Below are 15,259 nucleotides of genomic sequence, written 5' to 3'. Positions count from 1 at the left end.
CGCAACCCGAGGGAGGGCCTTGGCGAGGCCACGTCCGGATGACATGTGGAAAGTGTGTTGAGCTCGGATGGACAGCCCAGGGACAGCGGAGCGCACAGGAAAGGGGAGACACGCGATGGAGACGTTGGTCCTGCAGTGGCCAGCGCCCGTCTGGAGGGGTGGCCTGTGCCTGGCTCCGCTCGGGCTGGGTGGGCTCTGGCGCCGCCGCCCGGGAGCATCGCATAGAGAGCCCCCTGCTGGGGTCGGCTGCGGGCGGCCTCGCGGGGCCCGGCGCGGTACCTGCGCGGGGCGGGGAGGGAGCGGGGCACGGAGCGCGGGGGGCGGGGCGCGGAGCGCGTGAGTCACTGCGCTCCCGCGGGTTGGGAGCGGGACTTCGCCTGCCGCCCGGGGTCCCCATTTCCTCTCCAGCTTCAGCGACTCCCCTCACGAATCCTGGCCCCCCCTACGGAGGCTGGATCGGCCGCCTTCCCGTCTAGGTAAGTTTGCTGTCTTTCGATGCCTCACGCTTGGGTGACTCGGGGGAGGGGTTCTGCCAGCCTGTGTCTCTCTCAGCCTTTGCTTCCTCCCTCTGCTTCTCTCCACTGGAGACAGAAAGTTCGATTTTTAAAACGCAACAGAGAATATCAAATTCATGCTCAGAACCCAAACAAGCCAAACTCTGGGGCCGTATTCTTAATGTCCCGGGTACCTTCAAATGTCCTTATGCAGCGTTTATGGGGCTTAGGATGTTTGATTTGTTTGGTGTGTTTCCCTCCTCCCCCACTTTCTACCTGGTTGAGTCTTAGAGGTTGTGGGGGCGGGGGCAGAGCGAGAGGGCTGGACTGGAACCCTCTGCTAGGGCGGTGTCCTCATTCTCAGCGAGGTGGCAGATGTTTGACTGGAGCCTGAGTTGGTATCTTGGAACAACCCTCCCTAACCCGGGACATGCCAGAGCTGCATCTCAATCTCGGCACTCCTGAATGAATCAAAATGTTCCGGAGGCACAATTAATGTGAATGCCGCGATAATATTGAAACAATTCATTCAAGGGCTCCATTGGATATTTTATTTTTAATGTATTGTATTCCAGGAAAATTTTAGGAGACTACTGCCGGTCTTATTTTCTCTATTCACAGGATGCTTCCAAACCTATTATTTCCCTTGCAAGAAAATCGATGCGGACCTATTCTGTTTCTTATAAGGCTTTAACAATGCAAAGCTACATGTTAGTTTTTCTTTTCCTCTACCAGTCTGTGTGTGTGTGTGGGGGGGGGGGGGTGCACTTCCACTAACTGCCTTTAGAAAAATCAATGAGGGGAAGTTGAGTCCCCTTTCATCTACCATTAAACACAAGTGTTTCTGTGACTATTAAATAGGTACTAATCATTGCTGTCGTTTTTGCTTAAAAAGAGCAGAGGAGAGATGCTCCTTGAATGCATATGTGTTTGTGGCTAATGTTGACAACTGATTGCTTTATCATCAATATTGTTTGTTTTGCTGTAATGGTTAACAGGTGGTCTTAATTCACAGCACAGAATTCCTTTGCTCTAGACAAACAACCCTGCTGATATGGGAGGAAAATACTCTCCTCCCACCAAACCATGTCTTTATCCTGCATTGTGGGAGGAAGGAAGATGGGTAGAGGAAGCTTTTCTGACAGTTGATTGAGTCACCTATTATATATTGCTCTTTACAGAATTATTATTTGGTTTATAGTTTGATTGTAGAAAAGAACCGCCAGTCACAAGGATAACTTTTTAGACTTGAGAGGAAGCTTTGATGATTCTCTTTTCCAAAGCACTTTCCAAGCAGCATTCCAAACTGAGTAGGTTTCCCACCTCTCTGATAAGATGATGCCTCTCCTCTGCATATCTTGGCGCTTATCATCTTGTGACTCTTGGTTTACATACCAATCTCACTCAAGATAGTAAAGCTTTTTTGGAAGGCAGAGGTAATGTCTTATTCACCTTCATATGCCTGGAGTCTACTAAAGTGGGGGTGTGATGAATGAATGAATACAATCCAGATTGGGTTTACAATTTCTTGAACACCACCTGGGCATGCTTTTTCTTCACTCCTAGATGATAATCCTCCTAATTAAGTGATTCTCAAAGTGTGTATTCTCAGACTACATTGTGTTTTAAATAAATGAGTGTGACATATATGGAAAATATCTCTATATTAACTGTGAATTTTTTGGTGCGTGTAACAGAAAATCCGACTAAAGATGGCTTTAACAAATAGAGAAGCCTGGCAGCAGACGAGCACTGGAGTTTGTTCAGTGGCCCAATATATCAGGATTTGGGGTCATTGCCTTACCCTCATGGTTAAAAGATGGCTCTGACAGCTCCAGACATTACATCCTTATCCTATGTTCAAAGATGTACTGCAAAAGAAACAGGGTGGAAAAAGGTAGAATAATTTTTGCCATACAACTTTTATCAGAGAAGAAATATCTTTACTCAAAGTTCCCCAACAGAATCTCCCTGTATCTCATTGGTCAGAGCTGGACCACATAGCAGTCCTTAGTGGTAAGGGAGGTTGGGAAGGTACCAGGCTTTTCAGCTTCTATAGTAGAAAGAAGGCCAGGGAGAGGGGCCTTGGTGATGGCTTTGGGGAGCTAACCAGCAAGTCTACTAGACTGTCATGAAAATAGTTCTGTTTTAACCAATGACTGTATTAATTACCTGTCCAAGTAAAAAGTAAATATTAATCAATGTAGCAAAAACACATTTAGAAAAGGGTTTCCCCCCAAGGTGTATGGTATTTTAAGGGTGCTAAATAATCGTTTTTGTAGAGTGTGTTAACTTTAGAGACTGCAGGTAGAAAAAATATATGTGTGTATACCGTTCATATAGTTTCCATTATATTAAATACAGGTCAGATCCTCCAGTTCCTGGAACAGAGTAAACATTCAGTAACTAGTTATCCCATGAGTAGACTACAGACATACCTCAGAAATATTGAAGGTTTGGTTCTAGACCACCACAATAAAGCAACTATCACAATAAAAAGAGCCATAATCATTTTGCTGGTGGAGGGTCTTGCCTTTGTAAAATCGCAACATCTGTGAAACACAATAAAGCAAAGCAAGGTATGCCTGTATTGAGTTTCGGAGCTTCACAACTTCACAGTAATCAGTGAAAAGGTTTAGCAAGAAAAAACTAATTAGTGGTTTGGCACCTATGCCCTGAAATGCCAGTTTACACAACTTTAGAGACTTTAATTTGGATCCCAGGAACCTGGGAGGCAACTTAACAGGAGGGACAAGAACATGAGGAGAGGTAGTGGGTACTGACAATTTAGGTCAACTGATTTTTTTGGGAGAGCTTTCTCTGTAGCTGCACTGTGAAAGATGTACTGCAAAAAAAAAAAAATGTTCAAGACGATCCCTAGCACACACACACACACAAAATTAAAGTTGATGCATGAAACAAAGAGAGCATATATTACTGCCAGCTTTCATTCCCAACTTTCCTTCCCAGTAGCAGTCCTGAAATATTTACTGCAGAAGGTTTAGGGACATAATGATGTGAGATCAACTAAGCAAGCATCAAGAGATCGAGATTTAATAATTGCAAGACCCTGGATCATTCTTTCTCTTAAGAATGAAGTAGACTATCAGTGGTTCCCAAACTCTGATGCACTTTATAAATCGCTTGGAGAACTTTTAAAAATTCACACTTATGGGCTGATCCCCATACTACTTAAGTTAGAACATCTGGGAATGGGTCCCAGGTATCAGGATTTTTTTAGTTCCCCAAATGATTCCAATATGCACCTGAGTTTGGGAACTGTATTACTTTGCTTGGGCTGTTATGACAAAGTACCATAGGTTAGGTGACTCAATTAACAAAAATCTATTTTCTCATAGCTCTGGTTGCTAGAAGTCCAAGATCAAGGTGTTGGCAAGATGGGCTTCTGAGGAATCTCTCCTTGGCTTGTACATGGCTGCCTTCTTGCTGTTTTCACACAATCTTTCCCCTGTGCATATGAGTGTCTTAATTTCTCTTATGTGGGCACCAGTCATATTGGATTAGGGCCCCGCCATAGGACCTAATTTTACCATAATTACTACTTTAAGGCCCCATCTCCAAATATAATCAAATTCTGAAATACTAAGTGTTAGAATTTCAACATGAATTTGGGGAGAGGACACAGTTCAATCAGTAACAGGAGCCACTGGACAAATACTGCACTTCTCAAACTTTAATGTGAATATAAATCACCTGAAGACCCTTTTATAATTCAGATTCCAATTCAGTAAGTCTATATGGGGCCCTGAGATTCTACTTTAAGTAACATGTTTCTGTCTAGATCAGTGGTTTTGAAGGTCTAGCATGTATTAGAATCACCCGGAGAACTTGTTAAAAGCTGATTTCTGGGTCCTGGCCTCAGAATTTCTGATTCAATGGGTTTGGAGCAGAGTCTAAGAATTTGCCCTTCCAACAAGTCCCCAGGTGATGGCGATGCTATTGGTCTAGGGATGATACTTTGTGAACCACATACTTTGTGAACCACATATCTCTGACATTTTGAAACTTTATGGTATTGGGTGCATCTAGTTCATTATATACATCACTGCATGTGAAGTTTATCAGCAGTATTTGCTATCGTAATTGCTGATTGTTTTGTACTATTTTTTGGCCAAGATTAGCTACTTTTTCTGCTCACAGGACAAAGGATGAGGAAATGAGAAAAAATGTTGCACTGAGGTCTTTTAATATCTTACACAAATTGAGGTGAATGAATATGGGTCCATTTATCTCTATTCATGTTTCTTTGCCAATTGGAGAGCTAAATTGCAGCTTGCTCTTATACCAACTCAAATATGATTTTATGAGACTAGTTGCTAATTTCCCATATGTTAATTTATTGTACAATCTCAAGGGACATTGCAAATTTCTCAAAACCATTAAATTACTTCCAATTTCATCATTTTTATTTCTATGAGACAAGTAGTGAGCTACATTAACCAATATCCTATCCAAAATAATTGGAGTTGGGAAAATAATTGGCCTTCTATCTGAGAGTTAAATCAGTAAAATTCACATTCTGTGGATATTACTCACTTGTGGGAATTAAACAAGAGACTGTCTATAAATGTGAGACTAAATGGTTAAGAATCATCCAAAACTTTAATCTAGTGACCTGGGTATCACCTCAAAAATGTGACTGTTTTGTAAAGTAGAAATCTATCAAAAATAATAATAGCTAATATTTTGGTTGACTGTGGTGTGCTGGTCACTGAACCTATAGTACCTCATTTAATGCTTGTAACAAACCTATAATATATCAGATGTGTGTGTGTGAGTTATCTATTGCCATAATAATGCTGCATAACAACCAGCCACAAAAATCTCAGTGGCATATGACAACATGCATTTATTGCTTATGTGTCTAGGATGAGCTGGTAGGGTGGCTAGACTGCTTTGCTGATCTTGGCTGGGATTGCTCACATATCTTGGGGTTCCTGCATATTGACTGATCTAGGTAAACATTGACTGGAGTAACTGATGTGCCTAGGCTCTGTTTCATATGTTCCTCATCTTCCAGCAGGCTACCCAGTCATGTTCTCAAGGCAGTAGCAGAGGTGCAAGAGAGAGCAAATGGAAATACACAGCCCTCATGAGACCTAGACTTATAACTGGAATATCATCACTCCACTTTATTCTGTTGGCCAATGGAAGACATGTGGTTATGCCCAGAGTCAGAGTGGGAGGGCCCTACAAAGTTACAAGGCAAAAAGCATGTATGTAGGTAGAGGTAAAGAATCAGGGCCACTCAGTGGTTGAGCGTTGACCTAGGATCCAGGCGATCAGGGTTCGATTCCCGGTCAGGGCACATGCCCGGGGTGCGGGCTGCAGCCGATCAATGACTCTCATCATTGATGTTTCTATCTCTCTCTCTCCCTCTCCCTTCCTCTCTCTGAAATCAATAAAGATATATTTTTTCAAAAAATCTTTAAATAAAAAAAAAAAAAGGAAAAAAAAAGAATCAGGGCCAAGAGTCAAAAGCAACTTTGATGCCAAAGCGTAACACTCTTTCCTTTATATCACATGGCTTTTCTACTTTTTATTTTACTGTTTAGAGAAAAACTATGTCAACAGGTGGTATATGACCAGCCAGAGATAACACAAAATTATCTTTGTGCATTAAGTCACCGTTAACATTTTATACATACACTCATGTATATATACTTTAGATTTTTCTATTTGCTCAATTTAAAGTATGTTATGTTGTTTTAAATTTTTCTTTATATGAAGCTACTAAAACATTTCCATTTTAAACTTAAAAATGAATTCAACTTGTAATCCAATAAATTATTTATTTATTTTATTTATTTATTTATTTATTTATTTTTAGAGAGAGGAGAAGGGAGAGAGAGATAGATACATCTGTGAGGGAAGAACATTGATCAGCTGCCTCCTGCATGCTCCCTGCTGGAGATCGAGCCTGCAACCTGGGATGTTCCCTGACTGGGAATCAAACCAGTGACTTCTTGGTGCATGGGACAATGCTCAATCCAATGAGCCACACCAGCCGAACCCAGTACATCTTTTAAACAAAGATAAAAGCAAGCTTCTTGTCCCATTTACTCTGGGGCTGTTAGCAAAAGAATGGGTCTTGCTAGAGTATTTCTTTTATGTATGACTTCTCCAAAGTTATGCCAGGTGTGTATAGGATCCTTATTCAGAACAAATTTGCCAATGCCATAAATGTTTGAGTTCATCCTCAAGGCTTTAATACATTGTCCACATTCCTATGAACTTTTCCAGTGATTGGTAGTGCACCTCCCGGCACTGTCCAAGGGACAGGCTACCTCTCATGTTTCCAGCCTGATCATCTGACCCACCACATTAGACAAGCTCATTTGTGGAGATAGATGCAACAGGTAGTTAGAGCCCAATGCCATTAAACATTTGAATTGTGTAACAAATTGTTTCTCTTGATTTCATGTTCAGTAATCAGCCTTATGATTCTCCATGTTCATTGCCTTCAGGGAGAGAATAACCTGGTCAGGCTGTCTGGTCTGCCTGAAAACTGTATTTGTCATTGTGAATTAATTACTAAGCCACTATTCTGGCTTTAAACACTTTGGAGTCTTGTGGGTGTGAGTCAGCATCCAGCACCTTCAAGCCCGATAAATGCAGAGACACTGATAAGATCAGTTATCTGTGGTTGTACTGTTCAATACCATGCCTGGTGATGATGATTCACCAAAGTGAATTAATATCAGATAGCGTTTATTAATCATTTTCTTCATGCCAGGCACTGTGCAGTTTTATTTACATGATCTCATTTAATCCTCATAACAACTTTGTGAGGTAGTACTTTTATTTCCATTTTACAAATAGGAAGACTGCAGTGCAGATTAAAATCTTGCCCCAAATCAAATGGCTACTTTGGCTGTATTTGCCACCCAATATCCTTTCTCACCTTCCTTAGTGACTGAATCCATTTTCATTCTTGGCAGAGATTCATCCAGTGAACAGTGTCTGTTACCCAGCATCTCTTGCACTGAGGTATGATCCTATGACTGAGTTCTGCCAGTGAGAGATAATTGTTATGTTATGTGGAACTTCTAGGAATCCTGCCTAAAGAGAGTTGACTTGGCTGGGAGGAGGGCCCTTTTATACCTCTTGTCTCCTTCAGTTGCTAGCCTAGAATGCAGGCATGATGGCAAGAGTCATCTTGGACTATGGAGTGACCTCTTGGATGCATGCCAGCACTGAAGTTGTTAGACCAGAAAAGTAGGAGAAGGGATCTGGGTATGTGATGGCACCATGGAGTTACTGTGCCAGCTCCATTTCAGAGTTCTTTGCTGCTTCCTCTGAACATATTAGTGTTTTCTTAGCAGAGAAGAAAGGTAAGGATGGCTATGGGGTAAGCAGTGGACAGTATTTACACACTGTGTTCCAAGTGCCTCATATTTGGATTGTGATAGATATATATGCTTGAGTTTCATCTCTACCACTTACTAGTTATGCATATTGGGCACATCTTATGCCTCACTATATATCCTTTCAGCCCACCATTTAGTCAAAGAATTGATCCAGTAAGCAGTTTCATGTAGGTGTAACCATATAGCACCTTGTTTTAGCTTCACAGTGAATATTTCACTTTCTACTCCAGGACTTTTTTGATGCTTCAACACAGAGGCCTGTTGGAACCCCCTGGCACCCCCATATGTGTAGTATGGGATGTGAGGGAGTTAAAGTGGGATGGGAGCCAGAGATAAAAGTTCCCTTCTTCCATCCTCGGTCAGATATTTCTGAAACGCATTTCAGTATTGTTTTCTTCTAAGAAGTTCTCAGAGGGTCTAAGCACTATAAGTCCCAGTTGCCTATAGTTGTGGCCAAGTCAAAAATAGACTCTGTATGTATTTTCTTTCTTTTCCTGTTCCCTCTCCTCAGTTCCCTACCTCTATTCCTTGGACTCAGTCACCCCGGCCCTGAAAAAAACTGCTTGCATGCAAACCCTTGTCTCTGGCTCTGCATTGCAGGTAGGACTCAGATTAAGACATTGTATAACCTTGAATTAAGCTGCATTTATAAAACTTTGGCACTTGCTGACACTTTTATGCCCCTTATATAGTGAAGCAGTGTACTATCAGTGGTGTACAAAGATGACAGTACATTATGAAATATGATAGTATCAAGTATTGGTATGGACATGGATCAATAGGAATTGATATACCTTGTTGATGGCCATGCAAATTTGGTAAAATCATTTTGGAAAAGAAAGCTTGGCACTATCTTGTAAAATTGACATACATACCCTATGACCCAGCAATTTTGTTTCTTGGTATAACCCTTATAGAAATTCTTCTGCATGTGAACCAGGAACTCTCCTTAGGAATACCCTTAGCAACATTGTTCATAATACAAAAATACTGGAATAACTTAATTGTTCATTGATGGGAAAATAGATAAATTTTAAAATTTGATATTTTTTAAACAATAGGATAGAATGAATTAACCACTGTTGTATTGCAAAAACATGGATTATATTAGCAACAAAATATTGAATAAAAAACTAAGTCACCAAAGACTTCATGCAGTTGGGCATAATTTTTATAAACTCAAAACCAAACAATACTAAACAGTATATACATAAGTGATAAACTATAAAGCAAGATAAACTCAAAAATCATAAGGTAAGAACATACTGGGTGGGGCAAAATAGGTTTACAGCTGTTTGTATGGAAAACAATACAATAATTAATAAATAATAATAAGAGAATAAACGGTTTCACAACTGTAAGCCTACTTTTGCCCCACCCTGTATAATAGATGCACTGGCCTTATTCATGTTCTAGATCTTGAATTGGCTAATTGTGTCATCAAGTCTCATTTATTATTATTCTTTATGTTATTTAAATGAAGTATAGGTTCTTTCATATATGTAATATCAGATATTATATAATAATTTTAAAAAATGAAACCACCAACAAAGATACTGTGCTAACAAAACATGGCTTCAATGAAAGCCTACTTTGTCCTCTGAACTTATGGCTCTCAGAGTCGATGTTCATCATGCATTGTAAATTTTTTCCCTTTGTGGTTCCACATGTATTATAATCAATGAGAATGGCAGGGCACAAGATTCACTTTCTGTTGTGGCCCTTAAGGGTCACATCCTCAGTATATTTAGAAAAGAAATATATGTTGTATCCTCTCTGCTCTGGTGTCTACTTGCCTATGGTTCCTGTATGTCTTGAAGCTCCTTATTGCTCTTTGCTATGCATGATCCAACTGTCATTTTATTGCTAATGTCAGCACAGCACTCATGGGCTAAAAGCCCCCTTGTTGCTATGTTCTGTGTGTGTATGTATGTGTATGTGTTCAGACATATGCACATGCATGTGTTGGGAGATAGTATGATGGTAGGGAGTGATGAAGTTATTAACATGACATTTGTCTTTATAGCTTCAAACTTATTCCTTATTTTCCTGACAATGCTACCACCCAAAGCTGTAAACTGCTGAGGAGAGGTGAATGCATCCCAACTGCCATTCTTACCTTACAGACCTTCTTTTTGAGAGGACCTCACTCTTCAATGCCTTGTAGACAAGTCTCCATACTTTAGGAAATCCTGTCTCCTTCTCGGAGGAGTTGGTCTTACCTTGGTATTTATCAGTCTCCCTTCTCTACTCTATTTTCCTCACTAAGAGCTGTACACCTTCAAATAACTCTCTAGTGACTGCCACACAACAATGCTGGGTTGGCTTTGGCTCCCTGAGTTTCTTCTCCTTTGAGGCTTTTCCATCGTAGTGAGTTGTGTTGAGCAGAACACATATATCTTTCCTAATTCTCCAGTAAAAACACTTATTCTTAGAGATTGCCCAGTCTTAAAACGTAAGGAAAAAGAAGCATTTTTCTGACTTCCTCCTAAATTGAAATGTGCTCAAGTGTATAGTGAAGCTTGTATTGTATAATTATTATGCAGATCAGGGATAGTTCTTTATTCATCCTGCAGCCCCTTTCAAATGGGCTCATTAGTGAGTTATAGACCATTTAATGTAGGTCCTCTGAGCTACACAAACACCTGGCTCCAGTTTGAAATTTGTTTGTGAGTTTGATTAGTACTTAGTGTCATTTGTATCCTTCACAATACCTACTGATTTGTTGATTTACTGATGGATTTCTATTTTAGCTATTTTTCTAGAATTAATAATGCATTTTTAATAAACTCATTTTTTGAAAGTTTTAATTTACAGAAAAATTGTGAAGATAGTACAGAGAGTTCCCATACACCTACACTGACATTTTCCTGTTATTAAAATCTTACATCAGCATGGCATGTTTGTTAGAGTTTATGAACCAATATGATGCATTAGCATTAACTAAAGTTCATACTTTATTCAGATTTCCTTAATTTTTACATAATGTCCCTTTTCTGTTCCAGAATCTCATTATGTCTCTTTAGCCTTCTCTTGACTTTAACAGTTTCTCAGACTTCTCCTTGTTTTTGATGAACTTGATAGTTTTAAGAAATGCTGTTCAAGTATTTTGTAGAATGTCCCTCAATTGGGACTTGTCTGATGTTTTTCTCATGGTTAGACAGGGGTTATGTGATTTTGGGATGAAGAGCATAGAGGTGAAGTGCCATTCTCACATCATATCAAGGCTACATTCTATCAACATGACATACCACTGTTGATATTGATCTTGATCACCTGGCTGAGTTAGTGTTTGTCGGGTTTCTCCATTGCAAAGTTACTCTTTTCCCCCTTTTACATACTGTCCTCTTTGGAATGAAGTCACTATGTGTAGCTTGCACTTAAGATGTGGGGAGTTATGTTTCCTTTCCTTGAGGGTGGAGTATCTAAGTAAATTATTTGAAATTCTTCTGCACTGGAAAATTGTTTTCTCTCTCCAGATTACTTATTTATTCAATAATTTATTTATATCAATATGGACTCATGGTAATGAATTTTTAATCACATAATCCCAATATTTAAAAAAAAATATGTTTTTATTGATTTCAGAGAGAGAAAAGGAGAAAGAGAAAGAGATAGAAACATCAATGATGAGAGTCATTGATTGGCTGCTTCTTGCACACCCCTTACTGGAGATCGAGCTCGAAACCCAGACATGTGCCCTGACCGGGAATTGAACTGTGACCTCCTGGTTCATAGGTTGATGCCGAACTACTGAGCCACGCCACCTGGGCACATAATCCTAATCTTATTTATGGCCAGTGGCATAAGTTTCTGAATCCAACTATGGCTACCTCTACAGTTTCTAAGTACAAAAAAGAATAAAAACAATGGTTACACATGTATTTTGCTTCACTTTTTCTCTGTTTATAGTTCTAATTTTTTCTCAAAAATTTGGTTTAATTTCTACCCAAAAAAATAATTCAATAACATGGTAAAAATTCAATCATCAAAGAGCACACAATGAAAATTAGAACCACTTTCCATCCTACACTCATGTATTCCTCTTCAGAGGCATTCCCTGTTAACTGTTACTGATATTTTCCCAGAAATTTTCAATGCATATATTAGGATATATCTAGCATTCTGTTTCTTTAGACTCTAAATAAAATGCTTAAGAGAGGGACAATGGGGTAATGAAAGAGAAATAAGAAAGGAGAGTGTAAGAGCAGACCAAAGATGATTAGGTCAATCATGGAATTCTTAACTCAAACACTGTATTTGCTTGGAAAACAATTCACTTATCCAACTTTTTTTCTGGTGAAGTTTTGCCACACTGGTGCATTTTAACCCTTGATTATCAAGCAGTGTGGCTGTATCAGTCAAATTTCTTAGTTGAAAACAACCAAATATCTTCTACCTAGTTTAAGCAGAAGGATTTATTTGGAGGTATTCAGTGGTTGGGTGTTTCTGGTGCCATTTCTCCCCACCTCTATCCATGCTTTTTGGACTTGTGACTTTGTCGTTTTTCTCACTAAAGGAGAATATTTCTAGGTCCCTTGATTTTGAGGTTGAGCATGTGATTTTCTTTTACCAATGAACTGTTAGTAGATATGCTGCATATAAAGGCTTGAAAGGTATTTGCACATTTATACTGTGTTCCTGCTCCTCTGTCAGCTGTAAGAGAACATGTCAAAGCTAACCTACTAGAGGTTGAGAGACCTGTGGTGCAGAGCCAAGTCACTCCAGTTGTTCCAGTTGAAGCTATCGTAGATTGGCTCCCAGTCAGTTGACCCCCAGACATGTGGGTGAGTTCAGTTGCAGCTGACCACAGATACACATGCAAGCCCAGCCCATCTGAACCCTAAATTCTTATTTTTGTATGTCACTGAGATTTTAGGTTTGTTATGAAGCATTATTGTGGCCATGAATAACTGGTACAGATAGTTTACAGAACCCCTGAGATGGCCAGAGACCCTGGTTTGGATGTTACTTGGCCAGCAGAACTGCCAGCTACAACACAGGACATTTCTAGCTGAAACTTCACTCCTGTTGTCACCTCGTACTCAGCACTTGTGATGCTAGAGAGTAGGAAGAACCTTTACCAGCTTCTGCAGAGTAACCAAATGCCTCTAATGCATTGCATACAAGAATCACCAATATCCCTCATAGAGTTTACTTCTTCATGCCAGTCCTCCTGTGGATGAATCTGACTGGTAAAATCTAAATCACACTTGGAACCTTAGCTGTGAGAATCTGGAAATGTTTGTTTGTTTGTGTAACTTTCTAGCTTCTACAATACAAGAAGACCTGCTTAAAGGGGTTTGGAGTAGGTATAAGTGAGTCACTCTCCATTATCTGCCAAAGAGGCATAGAGAAAGAACTCAACTTCCTGACTCCCTTTTGCATAAGGACAGTCAAAGTGTTGGTACTCCCAGGACTTGAAATCCTGAGGGGAGGAGCCCTGGACCCTTTAACTGCTCTTTACTTGACTTGCTATGGCACTCTTAGCTCCAGGAAAGCTGTTTGGTTCTGATATTGTTAACTGAAGGTACTCCCTGCCTTTTACTTCTTGGCATCTGGCAGTGTAAGTAGCATGTGAATAATTCCAGGTGAAACAACTCTTTATTTTAATTACACTGGACATTGTAAACAAGGAGTTTGATCCCATTTCACTTTCTCTATAATGAGTAAAAAGTCATGAGCAAAGGCATATGGGAAAGCATACTCGTGTACTTATGTGGGGATATAAAGGAAGAGATACATTTCTGTCTCTGTTCACCCTCTACACTCATATGCCAATTCCTTTGACCTAAGTACCTAAATATCTAAAGGGTGACAGTATTGGGCTGATAGATTTTAAGCTCACCCTTACCCCCCAACCTGACTTCCACCACAAGCTAGAATGGCCCTCTTAAGTGTCTGGTCTGGGCCATGTGGCAGTTACTGATTGATAGAAGACATTTTCACTAAATGAACACACTTTGGGTATAGGTGTATTTATTTGTAAAGTGCCAGTTGTGAACTTGGCCACATGAAATTCTTATTTGTTCGTTTTTATCCTCTGAAGACTTTGTTCCAACTAAATATTTGCTGAAACATTTTGGTGACCTTTTGTGTTTTAATTTAATAGACAAAATCATGCTCTTGCTAACACAGCAAACACTGAAAAAGATTGCATTTGTACAATATTTTAAGGGGTGAGTTTTAGTAAATTTCGGTAAAAAACTAAGTATTCATCTGTATAACTAATATCTGGATCCTTGACTGGTTACCAGTAAACATTCCTAACTGTTACAAATAATATTCTGATATTGCCACGTTGCTACTTGGCCCATACAATTTTGTACATTCAGCTATTTCGTTTAATATCACTTGTGTGTTGGTGGAAAATCTAAGTAGTAATACCCCACTCAGCTAAGAGTTTGTGGTATTCACTAATTATTATTGTTGTTTTTCTTGTATAGTACCAAATTTCCTTGTACATTTCCAAGTCAATTTCTTGTATGTTACCACAATTACTTGCGACAAAGTCTGAAACGTCTGTTAATAAAGGTGCCAGACTTGAATTAAGACTTGGGCCAAGGAAAAGTTACCTCCACAGCTTGGCCCCCAACTATACTTCTCACTGAGTCTCCCATTCCTCCCCTCCCTATACAATCTTCTCCCCCAGCCAACTAGTATAATCATTGGTCACTACATTTCTACCTTTGTCTGTACCTTTTGCCTTTCTGAGAGGACCTGTCTGTGCATCTGTGACTGATCACACTAGGCCTGGCCTAGACCAAGATAAAAACTTAGTTCTAAATCCAGAATTCTTCTGGTTTGCACAGCCTTTGTCTACTGCTCCCTCCAAGATGTGTACTCACAAGCAAAATGTTAGCCTCTAGGGAACGCAAATAGACTGACTTGTAATTCTGTATATCACCAACCCCTACATTAGTGCCATAGAATCAGTCTTTAACTGATGGGATATGGTACCTGGAACTTCCTGCACAAAGCTACAGATTTAGGGCAGCAAAATTTTTTGCATTTCACTAGAGCTTCCTGCATGGGTATTTCTGACTTCACTCTTACTTTTAAAAGGGTCACATAATCCCTTTGTTACAAAGGGTTACATGATTCCTTTCTTGCTTCTCTCCAGTAATGGAGAGGAAAGGTTTTGTCCCAAATGCCTCCTTATGCTTTAAGTGTATGAGATACTGAAGTAGTGTGGCCTTTGAACTGTGGGCTTGGCTGATTATCTCATTTAATCCTCACTACAGTCCTAAGAGATTGGTACCATTATTATTCTTATGTGGAGATGAGGAAACTGAGGCATGAAGAAGTAACTTAATGTCACAAGCTAACCACACAAGGACATTTGGGGTCCTAGGTCTGTGCTGTTCACCTCTA

At 39.8% G+C, this 15,259-nt stretch overlaps 1 protein-coding gene across 1 annotated transcript in view; it reads left to right on the top strand.

Annotated features, from left to right (window-relative positions):
* Positions 1-316: 316 nt before the first annotated feature.
* Positions 317-15,259, top strand: part of SYTL5 (synaptotagmin like 5) — a 209,792-nt gene continuing 194,849 nt past the window's right edge. Inside the window, exon 1 of the mRNA XM_087829354.1 lies at positions 317-476. The gene's annotated coding sequence lies outside the window, so the exon portion shown is untranslated. The remainder of the gene's footprint in view (positions 477-15,259) is intronic.

This window comes from Miniopterus natalensis, chromosome X, assembly GCF_054644295.1.
Source record: "Miniopterus natalensis isolate mMinNat1 chromosome X, mMinNat1.hap1, whole genome shotgun sequence".
NCBI lineage: Eukaryota > Metazoa > Chordata > Mammalia > Chiroptera > Miniopteridae > Miniopterus > Miniopterus natalensis.
This window is presented reverse-complemented; position numbering and strand designations above follow the sequence as displayed.